The sequence below is a fragment of the Entelurus aequoreus genome, linkage group LG10, assembly GCF_033978785.1.
Source record: "Entelurus aequoreus isolate RoL-2023_Sb linkage group LG10, RoL_Eaeq_v1.1, whole genome shotgun sequence".
NCBI classification, from domain to species: Eukaryota; Metazoa; Chordata; class Actinopteri; order Syngnathiformes; family Syngnathidae; genus Entelurus; species Entelurus aequoreus.
Window position 1 is genome coordinate 25142720 of NC_084740.1, and position 20254 is coordinate 25162973.

The window sequence follows — 20254 nt, forward strand, 5'->3', positions numbered from 1 at the left end:
AGTTGTCTTGTATGTTCACTGTTTTATTTAAGGACAAACTTGCAATAAGAAACATATGTTTAATCGGGACAACACTACTTTGACCTATGAAACATGTTGAACGACCACAATTGCTGACAACACAACCGGGCAGGAGAAGTCAGTCCACCAAGTCCTCCTCGCTGTGTTTCAGCCCTGATCCTACCCCCGTAATGCAGAAAATTGACGGCTTGACTTGGTGCGCCATTCAGACGGAAAAAAAGGCTGAAAATGTCTGCTTTTGGAGGCCGGGCTTAACAAGAAGAGACCGCCTTCAATTGTGGGCTCAGTATGAAGAAAAGCGAGTCCAACTTTATTTAAATGGAACTCTTATCTCCTGGCGGCACCAGCTGTGGCTCCTTATTACTCAGAGAGATTGTATTTGACATGTTTGGAGTTACGATTTTAGAGTTGGAGAGCGGACTTTTCACTGGTTCTGAAGGGAGAGCAGTTATGGGCCATTCTTGCGTGAATACATTCATAATCAAATTAAGTGTAAAATATATTTTTCCCCAAATAAAACTGTTGACTCAACACTGATGTTGTCAAAACTCACTTTTAAGCATTCATACACATTTGGGAACTGATGTGATGCGTAGTGGAAAGATAAAAATAGTATATATACAGTATCTTTGTGGCAGCATGTAAAAAATGTATTCTTATGTGTTTTACATGTGACTTAAAACATATTTCAAACATATGATAGTCCATGTACGTGGACCAGGGGCCTTTCAGTAGTCTAATAATAATACATTGGCAATATTAAAGGCCAAATCCTGTTGAGTGCCACACAAGCCTGGGCCAAGCGGCCATGTTTCATGCAATCATGAATGATTCTATGCTAAAAACTCACTCCTCTTACCCCCAGTGCTGTTCCTGAAATGAATCATTGTCATTGTCATGAAACTTGTCATAAATAAAACAAAGTTTCAGTATGTATGCATTATCAAACGTAGAAGCCTGATCTACTCACTAAACATACACTAACTAACTGATCTACTGAAGGATTTTGTCTGTTAAAGGGGAACTGCACTTTTTTTGGAATTTTGCCTATCGTTCACAATCACTGTGATCATTAAATAAATAATTATTATATTACATAAATGCGATCAAAAGTCCGCTTACAATTTATCCTATGAGAGCCGTGCAATTCCGCCTACACAGCCCTTAAAAAAACATTCAAACACCTCCATTAAGGTTTTATATACATGATGTAAGTTTATATGTAATGTAGTAACATTTAATATTTATGTACTTTGATCATTTTAAGCATACACGGCACATTAATTTCAAAAACGCATCACGTTTGCTTTTTTTTATTCTTCATCACTGCAGACTTTATAAGAGCCAACTAACATAATAAAACATCACTTACTGTATAAGGTCTGCTGTCATTAGGGATGCTGGGATGTTCATTTATTCCCATTTAGGTGAAGAATGTCTCATAATCCTCACGAAGAAACGGGGTGGGGGGCGGTGAGGGATCAAGTGTCTTTTCGTGTTGTCCTCGCCAGTTTCGGGTCCTAAATGGCTGTCAAAGTGTACCAACTTGTCGGAATACCTACTCAGACATCTTCTGTCCAGGTGAGACGCATGATTTATAATCTAGAATAAATTTTACGTGGAGCAGGGAAGCGAGGAAACAGCAGACCACTGGATGATGTAAACATAGGGACACACGCTAGTGATCACGACGCCGCTATAAATAGTTTGTCTGCGTTAGCGCTTATAATGACATTATCACTAATACTTGGTTAATATTTAAGTCACGAAATGTAAATAGAGTATTGTTTGCACTTTTTGAATGGTTATTTATCGGATATTATGGATGAAATATTGGTGCTCCCATTGGCTCCATTGAAAGCGGACTTTTGTTTACTTTTTTAATATTTAGAATGTATGAAAAAAATACATCCGTCGTCATGTCTTTCATAAAGATGAAATTGCAGTTCCCATTTAAGTGAGCAGAATAAGGAGTGTAAACCTTTTAGTGTGTCTGTTTCATGAAGATGCAGACTATATGCTGATCATCAGAATGCCCACAATACTGGGAGGAGAAGATCTATCCATCCATTTTCTACCGCTAGTCCCTCTTGCATATATAATTATTCTGCCGAGCTCTAGACAGCACCCACACTCAACAATGGCACATTATTTGCGGATTATAATGACTGGTTTGCAAAAAAATATTTTTAACCCAAGTAGATGAAACTACATAATCTCCCACGATACACCAGACTGTATCTCACGGCACACTGGTGTGCCGCGGCACAGTGGTTGAAAAACTGTATATATATATATATATATATGTATATATATATATGTATATATATATAAATATATATACATATATATATATATATATATATATATATATATATATATATATATATATATATATATATATATATATATATATATATATATATATATAAAACGAGTGTAATGATGTCACATTATAGATGGGAAAAAACATTTTTAGATCAGTGTTTTTCAACCACTGTGCCGCGGCACACCAGTGTGCCGTGAGATACAGTCTGGTGTATCGTGGGAGATTATGTAGTTTCATCTATTTGGGTTAAAAATATTTTTTTGCAAACCAGTCATTATAATCCGCAAATAATGTGCCATTGTTGAGTGTGGGTGCTGTCTAGAGCTCGGCAGAATAATTATATATGCAAGAGGGACTAGCGGTAGAAAATGGATGGATAGATCTTCTCCTCCCAGTATTGTGGGCATTCTGATGATCAGCATATAGTCTGCATCTTCATGAAACAGACACACTAAAAGGTTTACATATATATATATATGTGTGTGTGTATATATATATATATATATGTGTGTGTATATATATATATATATATGTGTGTGTATATATATGTATATATATAAATTTATCAGTGACGTGCGGTGAGGTTCATGGCTGGTGAGGCACTGACTTCATCACAGTCAGATTTACTAACATATGAACCCTAAAGAGTATCTTATTCACCATTTGATTGGCAGCAGTTAACGGGGATAAGTTTAAAAGCTCATACCAGCATTCTTCCCTGCTTGGCACTCAGCATCAAGGTTTGGAATTGGGGGTTAAATCACCAAAAATGATTCCCTGGCTTGGCGCCGCTGCTGCCCACTGCTCCCCTCACCTCCCAGGGGGTGATCAAGGGATGGGTCGAATGCAGAGGACAAATTTCATTACACCTAGTGTGTGTGTGACTATCGGTACTTTAACTTAACTTTAACTTTACACATACAAACTGTAGCACACAAAAAAGCGCATTTAATAAAAAAAACGTTATTATGGTCTTACCTTTTACTTATAAATGAAGTCCATGCGCCGCTGTTGTGCTGGATTAATGCACCCCCGCCGTAGAATGCACCGCCTGACGGGAGTGTTATATCAACTAAAGCCCACACTTAAACTTTCCACGTGCAAGATTGAATCTATTTAAAAAAGTTATTTAATAAGAAGCCAAAAAGTGCAAAAACAATAATGTTCGTGTTGGAGGAGTTGTGAATGAATGAAATATGAAATCCGTGCTGCAGTCTGCAGGTGTACCTAATGTTGTGGCCCAGCAGTCATTCACAACTCCTCCAACACGAACATTATTGTTTTTGCACTTTTTGGCTTCTTATTAAATAACTTTTTTAAATAGATTCAATCTTGCACGTGGAAGGTTTAAGTGTGGGCTTTAGTTGATATAACACTTCCGTCAGGTGGTGCATTCTACGGCAGGGGTGCATTCTCTACCACCAGGAGGCGGGATTACTGCGAGCCTCAGCCAGTGCGTCTTTGCAGCAGTTTTATGATTGCTCAGCACAAGAAATACGTTACACACATACAGTTGTTGACAAAATACTCTGTACATTATATACCTCAGCTAACTAAACTATGGAAATGTATAATCTAGTTCATATAGCAATACGGTCTCACTGCACAGCAGGCCAGCAGTTAGCCGAGTCCGCAATCCATGTTGAGGCACAACTCAGTGACGTGCCTCAACTGGCTGCTGATCACAGCAAGTCTCTTCTCAGTATTTGAACGGCAAATGTGAAAATTCAGCAATTTTGAATAAAAATAATCTAAAACTGGTGAAGTTAAATGGAAAATAACTTTATAGTATAATCACTGGATACATATAACAATTTTTTTTTTTTCTTTTTACATTTTTTTTCTTTCTGTGATGGCATGTGAGGCCCTGCCTCAAGTGACTGCATGTCACTGATATATATATATATATATATATATATATATATATATATATATATATATATATATATATATATATATATATATATATATATATATATATATATATATATATATATATATATATATATATATATATATATATAACCCATTGCGGCCCCCGAGTCAAAAAGTTTGGGGACCCCTGCATTAACTACTTGTTAATAACATACAATTATACAACTTAATAACTTGAAAACTAAAATAGTTAGACAACAAATGTAGCACAAACGATTGGGACAGCTTAGGGAAGGTTTTGATAAGGCTGGTTATGAATAATGAAACTATAATAGTTAGACAAAAAATGGGACAAGTTTGGGGTGATTTGGACAAGGTGGGGGGGTTGGATGATGTTACTAGTAAGATTTTTTTTTTTTGAATAACTTAAAAACCGTAAAGGCACAAGCAAAAATGTTTGCAACACAAACAATTGGCACAAGTTTTGGGACGTTTGACCAAGATGGGGGTGGCAACCTCACACCGGGCTATTGCACATGCAGTCTTAGGAGATCGCACGCAACACGCCCACTAATATTACATGTAATTTTACAGTTTGCACATGCTGTTTAGCGCCTTAGTAGATCAGACTGTCAAAGTGATGAATTTAAGTTCATTTTGAGAATTACAACAAGTAAACGAGCAGATGTTCCCGTACATGGCTACAAATGGAAATGTATGTACAATACAACGGCGAGGATGCGATACTTGTTAGGTGTCTGCGGGCTGGTGTCTACATCTGCTTTTGTCTCCTCCCCATCTGTTCTCAGCGTCTAAGTATTCCTGCAAGGTGTCGTAAGCAAATAGTAAATAGATTTCCTCGGCCTTTATCCAGCCAGTGTGCGTCGCAATGCAGATAACAGATTGTGGACTTGGAAGCAAAAGCAAACAAAGGAAAGGTTTACTTCAGGTCCTGTGAGGGTGAAAAAGTCTTATCAGAGTCAAATGTGTTGATTAATACGCTGAACATGTGCACCTTTTGTCTTGCAAAGGGATCCTTTTGTTCCGCTGATTGACGCCTGACCTTCCTGCGCGTGTCGCTCCTCCCCGTGGTTTTTGATATGATTAACAAGTTGCACATGAAGGCGGGTTACCTTGCATGATGATGAAGTTCAACAGCTGACTCGTCATTTTTTTTTTTTGCCCGTGCCACGCGGCCACCTGAAGCGAATGTAAATGAAAATGAACTTTAGCCGCCTCGCTACATCATGTCCTGTCCTGACATATATGAGCACATTATAGCGCGCATCAGCACCCCGTAGGTTAGTTTGCCAGCCTTTATCACCTCCAACAACAGTTGGCAGGAAAAATAATGGCCTCGCTGCAATAGAGCACACACTTGTATAGTAAACTTTAGTACAATTGGTCTCTGGTAGACCCGTTTTCTGTCTTGTTAGTGCATTTTAAATTTGAAATGATGCCCATAAGGAGAGCCAAATAAGGTGATTCTGCTGCTCTTTCTTTTTTGGTGCTTTGTGTAGCTGACATTATTCAAGTCTTACCAGTAGCAAAATAGCAACAAGACAAATCAGCCCCTTTTCAATGTATTCTTTTAACAGTCCAAATGAGTTTCACAAATGAAACTCTCAAAAGTCATCCCCATCTTCAAATCTGGAGACAAACACCTCTTCACAAATTACCGGCCCGTCTCCCTTCTGCCACAGTTGTCAAAAATATTGGAAAAATTATTTGATAATAGACTTCTTGCCTTCATTGTAAAGCACAAATTATTATCTGATTGTCAATATGGGTTCCGTCAAAATAGGTCAACTTCATTAGCTTTAAGTGATGTAATAGAAAACATTACTAATGGTATCGAGAAGAATAAATTTGTTATAGGAATTTTTATTGACCTGCAAAAGGCTTTCGATACCATTGACCACCAGATTTTGGTAAATAAACTGGAAAACTATGGCATAAGGGGAGTGGCAGGGAAATGGCTGAAGAGCTACTTGAATGAGAGACAGCAGATTGTTCAGATCGACCAATACCAATCTACACTCATGAACATAACCTGTGGAGTCCCCCAGGGGTCCATACTAGGACCCACACTATTTATAATGTATATCAATGAAATATGTAAAGTATCAACACTGCTGGAGTTCATCCTCTTTGCTGACGATACAACCATTACATGTGCAGGTGACGACATGAAGCAACTTCTGGCCTCTGTAACTGAGGAGATGATAAAGTTAAAAATTTGGTTTAATACCAACAAATTGTCTCTGAATGTAAAGAAGACCAAAATCATGCTCTTTAGCAATCGAAAAAGTAATATACCCATCAGGATTGTTATTGATGATACACCAATAGATTATGTTCAACAAAATTCATTCTTAGGAGTGGTAATAGATGAAAATATATCATGGAAGCCTCATATAAGTTACTTGAGGACAAAGGTTGCTAAATGTGTTGGAATGATGAGGAGATCATGTCATTTATTGAACACCAATGCTCTGCTGTTATTGTACCATTCATTTATTATGTCGTATTTAAATTATTGTGTTGAAGTCTGGGGAAATTGTTATAAATCCCATCTACAGCCTTTAGTCACTCTGCAGAAAAAGGCCATTAGGATTGTGTCCAATGTTCACTACAGACATCATTCAAATCCACTATTCATGGAGTTAAAGCAACTTAAACTGCACGATGTCATCAAATTTAAAACTGCTCAAATTATGTTTAGGGCATCCCAAAACTCTCTACCATCCAATATACAGAACCTATTCCAGGATAGAGATGCTCACCATAGGTACAGTCTAAGAGGAAACAACAAATTATATTTGCCTACATTTAGAACAACTTTAAAGTCAATGTGCATTTCAGTGCGTGGAGTCAGTCTGTGGAACAACTTAGGGGAAGAGTTAAAAACGTGTTCTAACATGATTCAATTTAAAAGACTGTTTAAAAAAGAAGTACTGAAGAAGTACGAGGAGGAAAGAGAGTGATGCCCTCAGCACAGAGCGATGGGAGAGAGGTGTATGGTCAGAGAGTGTTTGGGCCTATGTGTGTGTGTGTGTGTGTGTGTGTGTGTGTGTGTGTGTGTGTGTGTGTGTGTGTGTGTGTGTGTGTGTGTGTGTGTGTGTGTGTGTGTGTGTGTGTGTATTTGTTTTGTCTCGTCTTGTCTTGTATCAAAGTAACAGTGGTACTATTGTATTGTTGGTGTACAGGAGCTTTTCTTGTTTTTGTTTGTATAGTATTGTTCTTGTATTATATTGTTTATGTTAAATGTGGAATGAGTGAGAGGGGTTGGGATATTATAAGCATCTGCTTCATCCAACCCCTTTTCAAGCCTTGCATAAATGTCTCTGCCAAAATGTAAAAAAAAAAATAAAATGTTTTGTTGTACTGTGCAGGTTTGAAATAAATACTTCAATTCAATTCATGTAGAGTAGAACTCTTTTTCACCAAGTACCACCTCAGAAAACACTTGGCTCTCCAAGTATCACCATAATGACCAACATTAAAATACAGTGGGCCTAAGTATTCATTAAAAACAAGACAGAGGTTTTAGTTAACAAGTATATTCAATAATTGGGCTAAACTGTAACATTACACACAGTTTGAACGGTAACACTGTGTTTGAATATATAGGAAAATAAAACACTGTACTTAAAAAAAATAATCAAATCAGATTAATTGACGTAAAGTACCAGTCGAGTGGGAAAACAAGTTGCCTCTATATTAAAGGCCTACTGAAATGAGATTTTCTTATTTAAACGGGGATAGCAGGTCCATTCTATGTGTCATACTTGATCATTTGGCGATATTGCCATATTTTTGCTGAAAGGATTTAGTAGAGAACATTGACGATAAAGTTCGCAACTTTTGGTCGCTGATAAAAAAAGCCTTGCCTGAACCGGAAGTAGCGTGACGTCACAGGTTGTGGAGCTCCTCACATCTGCACATTGTTTACAATCATGGCCACCAGCAGCGAGAGCGATTCGGACCGAGAAAGCGACGATTACCCCATTAATTTCAGCGAGGATGAAAGATTCGTGGATGAGGAAAGTGAGAGTGAAGGATTAGAGGGCAGTGGAAGCGATTCAGATAGGGAAGATGCTGTGAGAGGCGGGTGGGACCTGATATTCAGCTGGGAATGACTAAAACAGTAAATAAACACAAGACATATATATACTCTATTAGCCACAACACAACCAGGCTTATATTTAATATGCCACAAATTAATCCCGCATAACAAACACCTCCTCCCTCCCGTCCATACAACCCACCAATACAACTCAAACACCCGCACAACACACTCAATCCCACAGCCCAAAGTACCGTTCACCTCCGCAAAGTTCATACAGCACATATATTTCCCCAAAGTTGCGTACGTGACATGCACATGGCGGCACGCACGTACGAGCAAGTGATCAAATGTTTGGAAGCCGCAGCTGCGTACTCACGGTAGCGCGTATCCAACTCAAAGTCCTCCTGGTAAGAGTCTCTGTTGTCCCAGTTCTCCACAGGCCAATGGTAAAGCTTGACTGTCATATTTCGGGAATGTAAACAATGAAACACCGGCTACGTGTTTGTGTTGCTGCAGCCGGTCGCTAATACACCGCTTCCCACCTACAGCTTTCTTTTTTGCTGTCTTCATTGTTCATTAAACAAATTGCAAAAGATTCACCAACACAGATGTCCACAATACTGTGAAATTTTGCGATGAAAACAGACGACTTAACAGCTGGCCACAATGCTGTCCCAAAATGTCCGCTACAATCCGTGACGTCACGCGCAAACGTCATCATACCGAGACGTTTTCAGCAGAATATTTCGCGGAATATTTAAAATTGCACTTTACTAATCTAACCAGGCCGTATTGGCATGTGTTGCAATGTTAAGATTTCATCATTGATATATAAACTATCGGACTGCGTGGTCGGTAGTAGTGGGTTTCAGTAGGCCTTTAAAGCTATTATTATATATACACTATATTGCCAAAAGTATTTGGCCACCCTTCCAAATGATGAGAATCTGATGTTCTAATCGCTTGTATACAAGGCATGGAGACTGTTTGGGTTTCCATGGCCGACCAGCTGCATCTAAGCCATACATCACCAAATCCAATGCAAAGTGTCGGATGCAGTGGTGTAAAGCACGTCACCACTGGACTCTAGAGCCTTCTCTGGAGTGATGAATCACGCTTTTCCATCTGGCAATCTGATGGATAAGTCTGGGTTTGGAGGTTGCCAGGAGAACGCTACATTTCGGACTTATTGTGCCGAGTTTGAAATTTGGTGGAGGAGGAGTTAGGGTGTGGGGTTGTTTTTCAGAAATTGGGCTTGGCCCCTTAGTTCCAGTGAAAGGAACTTTGAATGCGCCAGGATACCAAAACATTTTGGCCATTTTGGCCTTCCCAGAAGAGTTGAAGCTGTGATAGCTGCAAAAGGTGGACCGACATAATTTATGGCATATAATGAGATGGCAATTCATGTGAGTCAAGGCAGGTGGCCAAATACTTTTGGCAATCTAGTGTATGTGATTTATGACACCAAAAGACTTCCAAAGTTTGCGGATAAATAGATACGATCAAAATAGTATCAATCTCAGAGATTCCCGAGCCATTTTGAGAGACAATGAGGAAGCCAGTCACGTGATCCGTGACGTAGCATTAAGAACCACAGATCTTTTTCCCTTCAACAACAATGCTAATCAAGCAGACTTTGTGAGAGTCAACAATGATTACTTTGGGGGGAAAAAATTATGATCCAGGACCTTTTATTTTTTAGCCCAAACACCTGGCGGGTGCAGCTTTATTGAAACACTAGCCTCCGCAGCATTGCTAGGTGCTAAACATACAACTAATAATTTTCAACCATAACAAAACAAACATTTAGCGTATTATTTCCACTCTCGCTGGGATGCGACTGACGGGACGCTCACATACTCTCATTTAGATGAAGAATCAATCGCAATCCTTATGAAAGGTGAAAAAGAAGTTGCAGCGACTAGTGTCTTTTTGTGTCTTTTTGCCATCTCGGGGGATGTCAAAGTTGACCAGCCTGTCGCCCATAGCCACATTTGTCTACGAGCAGGTGAGAGATACTTGATTTATAATCTAGAATTTACTTTTAGCAAGTTTGAGACTAAGCAGAAGCAGCTACCGAATTATAGTGTGTCAACAATAGCAGCGTAAGCTAGCATTAGCTCACTGCTATCAATGCGCCGCTAAAATAGTTCGTCTGTGTTGGCGCTTATAATAACAATATCATTCATATTTGGTTAATTTTCAGGTCATGGCATGTAAATGGAATATTTTTGGTTAGTTATTTATTTAAGATTTTGAATGCCTAAAAAAGCCAAACATAGAGATGTTGTTGTCTTAAATAAGGATTGTGAATGATAAACACTACATTTCTTTGCAATTTTTGCGTATTCAAGTATGACTGATCTGATAACATGGTCGGAGTGCAGAAGCGTTCCATTGTGATATCAATCTATGGAAATTACCAAAAGTGTTTGGAGCAGAATATTCAAAATGGCTGACTGGATTTGTGGCATTTTGGACATTTTAGATGGTATTTTCACATACCTTGCGGATTGTAAATACAATTGGATATGGTTTAATGGATACAACGAAACACAAATTGGCATACAAAGTAAACTTATTTTTCCACTTCACTAGTCCATTAAATTGATAATTTGGCGTACCATCAGTGGTACACATACTACAGCTTGTACACAACAATGCACAGCTTTCTACCAACACTGCTGTGGGATGGCATGCCACTCCTCCACTAGCAGTCGTCTCAAGTCGGCTTATTAAGAAAAATTTACTTTTTAATGACGTGCAGCTTGCTATATGTGTCCCAAGAGCAGGAATATTTAATTTAATCATTTTGGGGGCCATATTTCCAGAAAGCTAAAGACCCGGGGGCCGGACTTCACCCTTTAGTATTAGTGTTATTTTTTTATACTCCGGAGAACAAGTGTCCTCTACAGTAGACATTGGATTCTGGATTCTGATTATGTGAGTCTAGCAGTAGGAGTAGTTCATTTTGGAAATGTTGAAAACAAAGCAAAAGAAAAAATAATGAAAAAATAAAATAATCTTGATAACATTACATAAATAGAAACAAGTATTTAAATCCAGGTTTGGGATCTTTCCGTGTGGAGTTTGCATGTTCTCCCTGTGACTGCGTGGGTTCCCTCCGGGTACTCCGGCTTCCTCCCACCTCCAAAGACATGCACCTGGGATAGGTTGATTGGCAACACTAAATTGGCCCTAGTGTGTGAATGTGAGTGTGAATGTTGTCGGTCTATCTGTGTTGGCCTGCGATGAGGTGGTGACTTGTCCAGGGTGTACCCCGCCTTCCGCCCATGTGCAGCTGAGATAGGCTCCAACAACCCCCGCGCCCCTGAACGGGACAAGCGGTAGAAAATGGATGTATGGATTTAACAAAGAAACACATAAAAATGAAAACAATACATAATGGTCAGGTTGTTTTTGGTTAGTCTCTCACAAGATTTTTGAACCGAACTCCCCGACCACCAGATGAATAGCCCAAATGATGAAAAAGAGAGGACTTAAACTGGAACCTTGAGGAACACACAGGTATAACTAAAGACGTTGACCTAAACAAGATACAGCAACACACAGAAATCACCATCCATCCATCCATCCATTTTCTACCGCCTGTCCCTTTTGGGGTTGCGGGGGGTGCTGGAGCCTATCTCCGCTGCATTCGGGCGGAAGGCGGGCTACACCCTGGAAAAGTCGCCACCTCATCGCAGGGCCAACACAGATAAACAACATTCACACTCACATTCACACACTAGGGCCAATTTAGTGTTGCCAATCAACCTATCCCAGGTGCATGTTTTTTGAGAAATCACATTACGAAAAAATGTGTAACTGTTAAAAAAAGATGATGACTTAACGGGGTGAATTGTGGGATGCCTCAATTATGAAAATCACAAGTCTGAACCTCAGTTTTTTTATGTTTGCCAGCGAGGTTAAAATATCAATGCAAGGATCTGCAAATGTGTTTACAGTGCTCCAAGTTCTTCTATACTACAGCACACTTGTGATTTTAGGATTTTGCTGCAAAAATGTTTGTCTCCCAAGTTTTGAACTGAACTCAGATTTGGCTCCTGGCCGCCTGTTGAATAGCCCTGCTATATTGGGACCTCTTGCATTTAAAATTGTTGAACATATTGGACGTCTGCAATAATTATTGTTGTAGTATACTGCAGATCTGGGCTATTATTTTGACTCGAGGGGCCACTTTGAGAGAAATATTTTTTGTCTGGAGGCATGCGTGCGTGCGTGCGTGCGTGCGTGCGTGCGTGCGTGCGTGCGTGTGTGTGTGTGTGTGTGTGTATATACATATGTGTGTGTGTATATGTATATACTGTATATAATATATATATAAGGGCTGCACTAACGATTAATTTGATAATCGATTAATCTGTCGATTATTACTTCGATTAATCGATTAATAATCGGATAAAAGAGACAAACTACATTTCTATCCTATCCAGTATTTTATTGAAAAAAAACCAACATACTGGCACCATACTTATTTTGATTATTGTTTCTCAGCTGTTTGTAAATGTTGCAGTTTATAAATAAAGGTTTATTTAAAATAAAAATAAAAAATAATAATAATTTTTTTGAAAAAAAAAAAAAAAGCCTCTGCGCGATGCGCATAGCATATATCCAACGAATCGATGACTAAATTAGTTGGCAACTATTTTTATAATCGATTTTAATCGATTTAATCGATTAGTTGTTGCAGCCCTAATATATATATATATATATATATATATATATATATATATATATATATATATATATATATATACATACATACACATACGTGTGTGTGTGCGTATATACATGTGATTTATGACACCATGTATTTATGTATATATATGTGTGCATGTATATATATATATATATATATATATATATATATATATATATATATATATATATATATATATATATAATATATATATATATATATATATATATAATATATATATATATATATATATATATATATATACATACATACATACATACATACTTACATACATACATACATACATACATACATACATATGTGTGTATGTATATATATATATATATATTTATATATACATATGTATGTATGTATACATGTGTGTATGTATATATGTATGTATGTATGTATATATGTGTCTTTTTTTAAGAACACTATACAAACACTCACAATAGTGTCTGATAAAATGCTAAAAAGACTACCTAAAATAAACGTAGTGGAATCTTACAGTTTTTAACTGAATTAGAAACACAAAATTGTACACGAAAATAAAGAATGTGGGATTTACAACATTGACTATGAACGATAAAACACTGAGTATTAACAAAAAATGAACATCGCTCCTCTTTTACTTCTCAGACCAGGTCCTCAATCTACATCTTTGCGATCTGAGCGAAACGCAACAAAAGTGCAACAAACACAGGAACAGTCTGAACGCAAAAGGGTAATAAAACACTCACAATCTGAGACATATCACTTATATGCAGAACTCTGTTGTAAAAATCTGCTTCCGCGCCGTCCCTGACACCCGTGTCCTCGGATTGGCCGCTCTATAACAAACCCCGCCTATTCTGCTTCGTGGCTCGTCTGAGCTGCTGTGACGTAATTACAGTATATCGCTCAAAAAACATAATGGCGGCTACAGGTCTAACAAAATAATTTGGAAACATCCAGCGGGTTTGAATCAACATTTTAACGGATCGTATTTTACCCAGTTCTGGTATACTGGGAACTGTTTTGGCCAGCTTTTTTAATGTAATATATTAGAGACGGCCGTCGGCGTGACGCAGTGCAGTGGTTTTATCACTGCTGGAAGCTGGGGGAAAGAAGTATGAGTCACCTGCTTGCTCACCTTTCCCTGTCAGATGTGCAGGAAGATGATATTTGTTCTCCTAAAACTTCAATTCCAGGAAGTCACAAGAAGGTTGGAACATTTTCGCCAGGATCGTCCTATGATAATATTGTCTTATTGAATCTGCTCGTTGTGTTTGTATCCCATTTCTCCTTTCTCCCTCATTGGCCCATTCAGTACACTTTTGAATGCTACTTTTCAAATCTCATGTATTTCTATGAGCCTGGATGTAAGCCCCTCCTCCTCTGTCAGTCACTGCAGAGGCTGAGATGAGGCTGGCGTATTCGAAATGGGTTGAGCAGGTTCTCCTTCTTCCTCCTCTCTGGGTGCTTCTTAACAGGCTTGTCTGCTGTGGAGACAGAGAGAGAGAGAGAGAGACAGAGAGAGAGAGAGAGAGAGAGAGAGAGAGAGGGGGGGGGGGGGGGGACGCCAATCTGTCCCCACTCCCGCCTCAGACTCGCCACTCCGGGGCATTGTGTGGTTGGTGGCTGGGAGGTCACATGTCCAAATGGATTTATATGTTCTTAAAAAAGAAGTGCTGCCTGGTCAGCTATCAAATTGTAATTAGGATTCATTACACCTGATCCTAATAATGTTCAAAGTTCTTGCTGTCCGGTTTTGGCCAGGGAAAACACTTTTGAAATAAGTTCTATAAACACTAACTGTATGTGAGGCAGTGAATGTGCACAGGCTGAGTCCTGACTAATTTGATTAAAGGGGAAGTGCACTTTTAAAAAAAAAATGTTGCCTACTATTCACAATCTTTATGCGAGACATGAACACATACATCTTCTTTTTTTAAAGTATTTTAATTTTTTAAAATATGGGGTGGCTAACAATGCAGCTAATGTGAGCTCTCTATTGCGCCCATAAAGCCCTCTAAAAAACGCAATCAAAAATCGCCAACAATTCTCCACATAGATCTCGTGACTTGAATATTGACCAAGTATTAGCGATATTGTTATATTATTATTATAAGTGCTAAAGCAGAGGAACTACTTTTAGCAACGCTGTGATCACAGAGGTAACTAGGTTCTGCAGCTATTGACATACTGAGCTGGTGAGGTGCTGCATCGCCTCGGAGTTGGTGAAATGTAATTCCAGATGATAAAACATGCCTTTCACCTGGATAGTAGAAGGTCATGGCCATAAGCCTAGATGTTGGTCAACTTTGACATTCAACTTAAAGACGATTTTTTTGTTTTATTTTGTTTTTTTTTACCTGCGTGAGTATTATAATTATTTCTTCATTTTAACGGGAATATATTACCGTATTTTTCGGACTATAAATCGCAGTTTTTTTCATAGTTTGGCTGGGGGTGCGACTTATACTCAGGAGCGACTTATGTGTGAAATTATCAACACATTACCGTAAAATACCGTAAAATATCAAATCATATTATTTAGCTCATTCACGTAAGAGACTAGACGTATAAGATGTTATGGGATTTAGAGATTAGGAGTGACAGATTGTTTGGTAAACGTATAGCATGTTCTATATGTTATAGTTATTTGAATGACTCTTACCATAATATGTTACGTTAACATACCAGGCACGTTCTCAGTTGGTTATTTATGCGTCATATAACGTACACTTATTCAGCCTGTTGTTCACTATTCTTTATTTATTTTAAATTGCCTTTCAAATGTCTATTCTTGGTGTTGGGTTTTATCAAATAAATTTCCCCAAAAAATGTGTTTGGTATCTGTACCCGTGCATATGTATGTGATAATGGGGGATAGGGGTCACCGGGGTATTGTTTTTAACTTTGTAAAGCACTTTCCGTTGCATTTCTTTTATGTATGAAAAGCGCTTTATAAATAAAGTTTGATTGATTGATTGAGTGATAAGCCTACTACGCTACTATAATGTTGGTCATCATAGTGGTACTGTACTTGGAGAGCCAAGTTTTTTCTGAGGTTGTACTTCGTGGAAAAAAGTTTGACATCCGCTAATTTAGAGGCAAAATGGATTTTTGCTAGCCACCTAGAACAAGCTGAATATTACAAATTAGCATGCAAAAAAAGAAAAAGAAAAACGTTTTCTTAAATACATAGATGTTTTTTTGTGATTGCACTATGCGCCGTTTACATCGAGATTAAAAGTGTAAAAACAGTCAAAGTGCATAAATGCAGTGTGGTAATAAAAAAATAAAAATTAAGAATAGATTGAAAACATACACAGTACAGGCCAAAAGTTTGAAAACACCTTCTCCTCATTCAATGCGATTTCTTTATTTTCATGACTATTTGCATTGTAGATTGTCACTAAAGGCATCAAAACTATGAATGAACACATGTGGAGTTATGTACTTAACAAAAAAAAAGTGAAATAACTGAAAACATGTTTTATATTCTTGTTTCTTCAAAATAGCTACCTGAACGGGTTTTCACTTCCCAGGTGTCATAGTTTTGATGCCTTCAGTGACAATCTACAATGTAAATAATCTTGAAAATAAAGAAAAACGCATTGAATTGAGAAGGTGGGTCCAAACCTTTGGGCTGTACTGTGTATATACACACTGATTACTGTTTTGCACATTCTTAGCATTGTCTCGATGAGCTTCAAGCACACCTGTGAAGTGAAAACCATTTCAGGTGACTACCTCTTGAAGCTCATCGAGAGAATGCCAAGAGTGTGTGAAAAAGCAATCAGAGCAAAGAGTGGCTATTTTGAAGAAACTAGAATACCAAAACATGTTTTCAGTTATGTCACCTTTTTTTGTTAAGTACATAACTCCACATGTGTTCATTCATAGTTTTGATGCCTTCAGTGACAATCTACAATGTAAATAGTCATGGAAATAAAGAAAACACATTGAATGAGGAGGTGTGTCCAAACTTTTGGCCTGTACTGTAGCTCAAATCCAGACATAACGATATTAAAACACACTAAAAACTCCAACGCAGTCATCCTTCTTCATCTATTTCACATTTGTGTAAAAGCATTTTCGAATTATTAAATGCATGTGAATGATACTGTATAGGCAAAATTCCTCCCCAAAAGTTCAGTTCCCCTTTAAAAGTTGAATATACAGTGTTGTATACGTTTTACACTTGTATTATCGGTCATACAAGCAGTTTAAACATTGCCTGTACAGTCAAACCCATAGGCAATGCTGAGCATCCACGTGGGATTGATGGCAATTTCTTTCTCACCACCAAGCAAAAACCGCGCATGCTCAGGCCCCTTCTACACTAAGCCGGCTAAGGTTATCCAGGGTAAATCCCACCTAACTTTATCCTTGTTCACACACACACAATGGTCGTTTAAGAACTCCCCTGCCCCCCTCCGACCTAGTACGCATGTGCGGACAATGTGCACGTCATAGTCACCTCCAGTGTTGCTTTGTGTGCAAGTTCTTAAATTTAACTTATCTGAACAATATCCAGTGTTGTGGTATTTCACTTAACTTGAATCCAGTGTGCTGTGGGGCCCTATTGTAGTGAATCACACCTGAGCCATCATGAATTCATCAAATCTTTATTAGACACGTAAACAATGTGATAAAGAACATTTTACATCAATCAATCTAGGGCTCTAGATATCTGGTCAGGACACTCCTCACTCTTTTGCCTTCACCTTCATTGTCCAATGCGTTTTTGGTGACTTTATATACTCTAGACCTAGACGTTGAGTCCGCGACATACATGGTGGGAAATAACTGCTACAGTCTGCTTTGCCAGTCCAAATGCATTTGCCGTTTTTCGTAGTCTTCCTTTGACGGCCAGGTAATACAAAGCACACGCTACCTTTTTTTTTTATCACATCCACGGGAGCCCGCATTCTCGTTGACTCTCCTTCGACAAATGGACAAAGTTTCTCAGTAAGTATAATCACAGCTGACCTGAACATTGGAAAGTTCTCTTGCAGTCTAAAAAGTGTTGTATCCCAAAGCTGCAATTGCTTATGAAGCTGGCTGTGGCGCGTTCTTTCTGACGTCACTTCCTGTGTGGGGCGTGGTCTTTCTGGCGTTACTTCCTCGCCGGACTCAGTTTGTAAACGATCCATGAGTCCATACAAAGTTAAGTGCCGGAGATTCAAGAAATACACGGGGCACTTACCCGTGTAAAAAATTGTCCGAGGAGGGGGACCTTAAACAATGGTTTAGTGTGACTGAAATGGGGCTTAGGCTAAATAATTATTCGTTTACAACAAGAGGCCCTAGAGCAGGGGTCCCCAAACTTTTTGACTCGGGGGCCGCATTGGGTTAAAAAAATTTGACTGGGTTCGGGGCTATATATATATATGTATGTATGTATGTATGTATGTATGTATGTATGTATGTATGTATGTATGTATGTATGTATGTATATATACATTGTCTTTATATTCCAGCGAGTTAATCCGTTTTGTCATTTAACATCAATTAACATTGATGTCCATCAACATTTAACATTATCACGTTATCGATGGGAAAATTCCTTTTTAGACAATATGATTTGCCTGAACGGCTAGGAGACTCCGAGAGTAACAAGCAGTATAAAATGGACTAGAAAGGAAAGATAAAATAAATTAAAAAAATTAAAAATTTAAAAATTAAAACACTTTTTTTTTAACTTTGGACTTCCCGTTGGCCGGATTTTGGATGCTGGGGGGCCGCGGGCCGTAGTTTGGGGACCCCTGCCCTAGAGTGTGAATGTGAGTGTGAATGTTGTCTGTCTATCTGTGTTGGCCCTGTGATGAGATGGCGACTTGTCCAGGGTGTACCCCGCCTTCCCCCCGAATGCAGTTGAGATAGGCTCCAGCACACCCCGCGACTCCAAAAGGGACAAGCGGTAGAACATGGATGGATGGATGGAACATTGATTTTTCAAAAATTATTTTAAAGATTGAAAGTTGCCATCAATCCCACGTGGGTGCTCGGCATTGTCCGTGGGTGCTCGGCCCCGAGATTGGCGCCTATGGTCAAACCTCATTACATTAGTGACAGTTTGACCCTAGAACAGACCTGGGCATTCTGCGGCCCGCGGGCCGCATCCGGCCCTTTGTGCATCCCTGTCCGGCCCGCGTGAGGCCAATTATAAATTACAAAATAAATTTAAAAAAGTATCTATGTCGAGTGTGCAATACAACGGTGCTGCTTTTGTTTTGAAAATCGTTATTTGTATTACTTCCGTGTGGACGTATGCGTGATTGTGAGTGAATGTGAACAACTGCAATTACAAAATAAAGTTGAAAAAACATCTATGTCCTGCGCGCAATACAACTGTGCTGCTTTTATTTTGAAAAGTATTATTTATGGGCGTGTGTCCGTGTGTAACCTGCGAGTGAAGGTGCACATGCAGCGACAAGTGATGCACGGTTTACACCCGAGACGCCAAAAAGAGAAAAGTTGATGAGGAATGGCGTGTTTTCAACAACACATGAACTGCAAAGCAACGTCCCCTCACCTAAGGTGCGTGCCTGCGCAATTGCGCACTGCTCAAGCGTCCGCTGCGCGCAGCAAGTATATGCCGCGCACCAAATCAAATCCCATCTGAATTCTAAACAAAATAAACATATTTATTCTATGGAATTTTGCAATGCAACTTTGAGTGACAGTGACAACAAGCGGCCCTAACGGTGTTCGTCAACACCGTTCAATTATTGTAACGTCTATCGAGATGCTTCGAGGACAGGAATTATATCGATCACTTTATTGAACAAAACTGTTTATATTCGGACATAACCACACCAAAAACATGAGTAAAACAATTCTATCTCGAAAAACTAGTCATTTTCTGCCGTACAAACCAGGCCAAAACCAACTTGTCATCTGTCACCAACACGCATAGCACTAAACCACTGGTGCGTTTAAGGCCACACAAAAAGTCGGACAACTCAAACACCACACAAAGTTACACTATGACTCCTCAGTCATACGTGTGCTTATTTTACTGTCATTTATTATTAATGTTAATTGATATATATTAGTCATGGAATGCTGTTACACACACTATGTTGAAGTATTACTATTATTATTATTATTATTATTATTATTATTATTTATCTTACGGTATATATCAAAAATAATATTGAGCAAAATTTAATTGAAATATTGTCGATGTGGCCCTCCAGCAGTGCTCGGGTAGCTCATGCGGCCCCCGGTAAAAATTAAT

At 38.6% G+C, this 20254-nt stretch overlaps 1 protein-coding gene across 1 annotated transcript in view; it reads left to right on the plus strand.

The window, feature by feature from the left end:
- robo1 (roundabout, axon guidance receptor, homolog 1 (Drosophila)) overlaps positions 1–20254 on the plus strand; it is a 687039-nt gene that overhangs the window by 55296 nt on the left and 611489 nt on the right. The window lies entirely within an intron of this gene.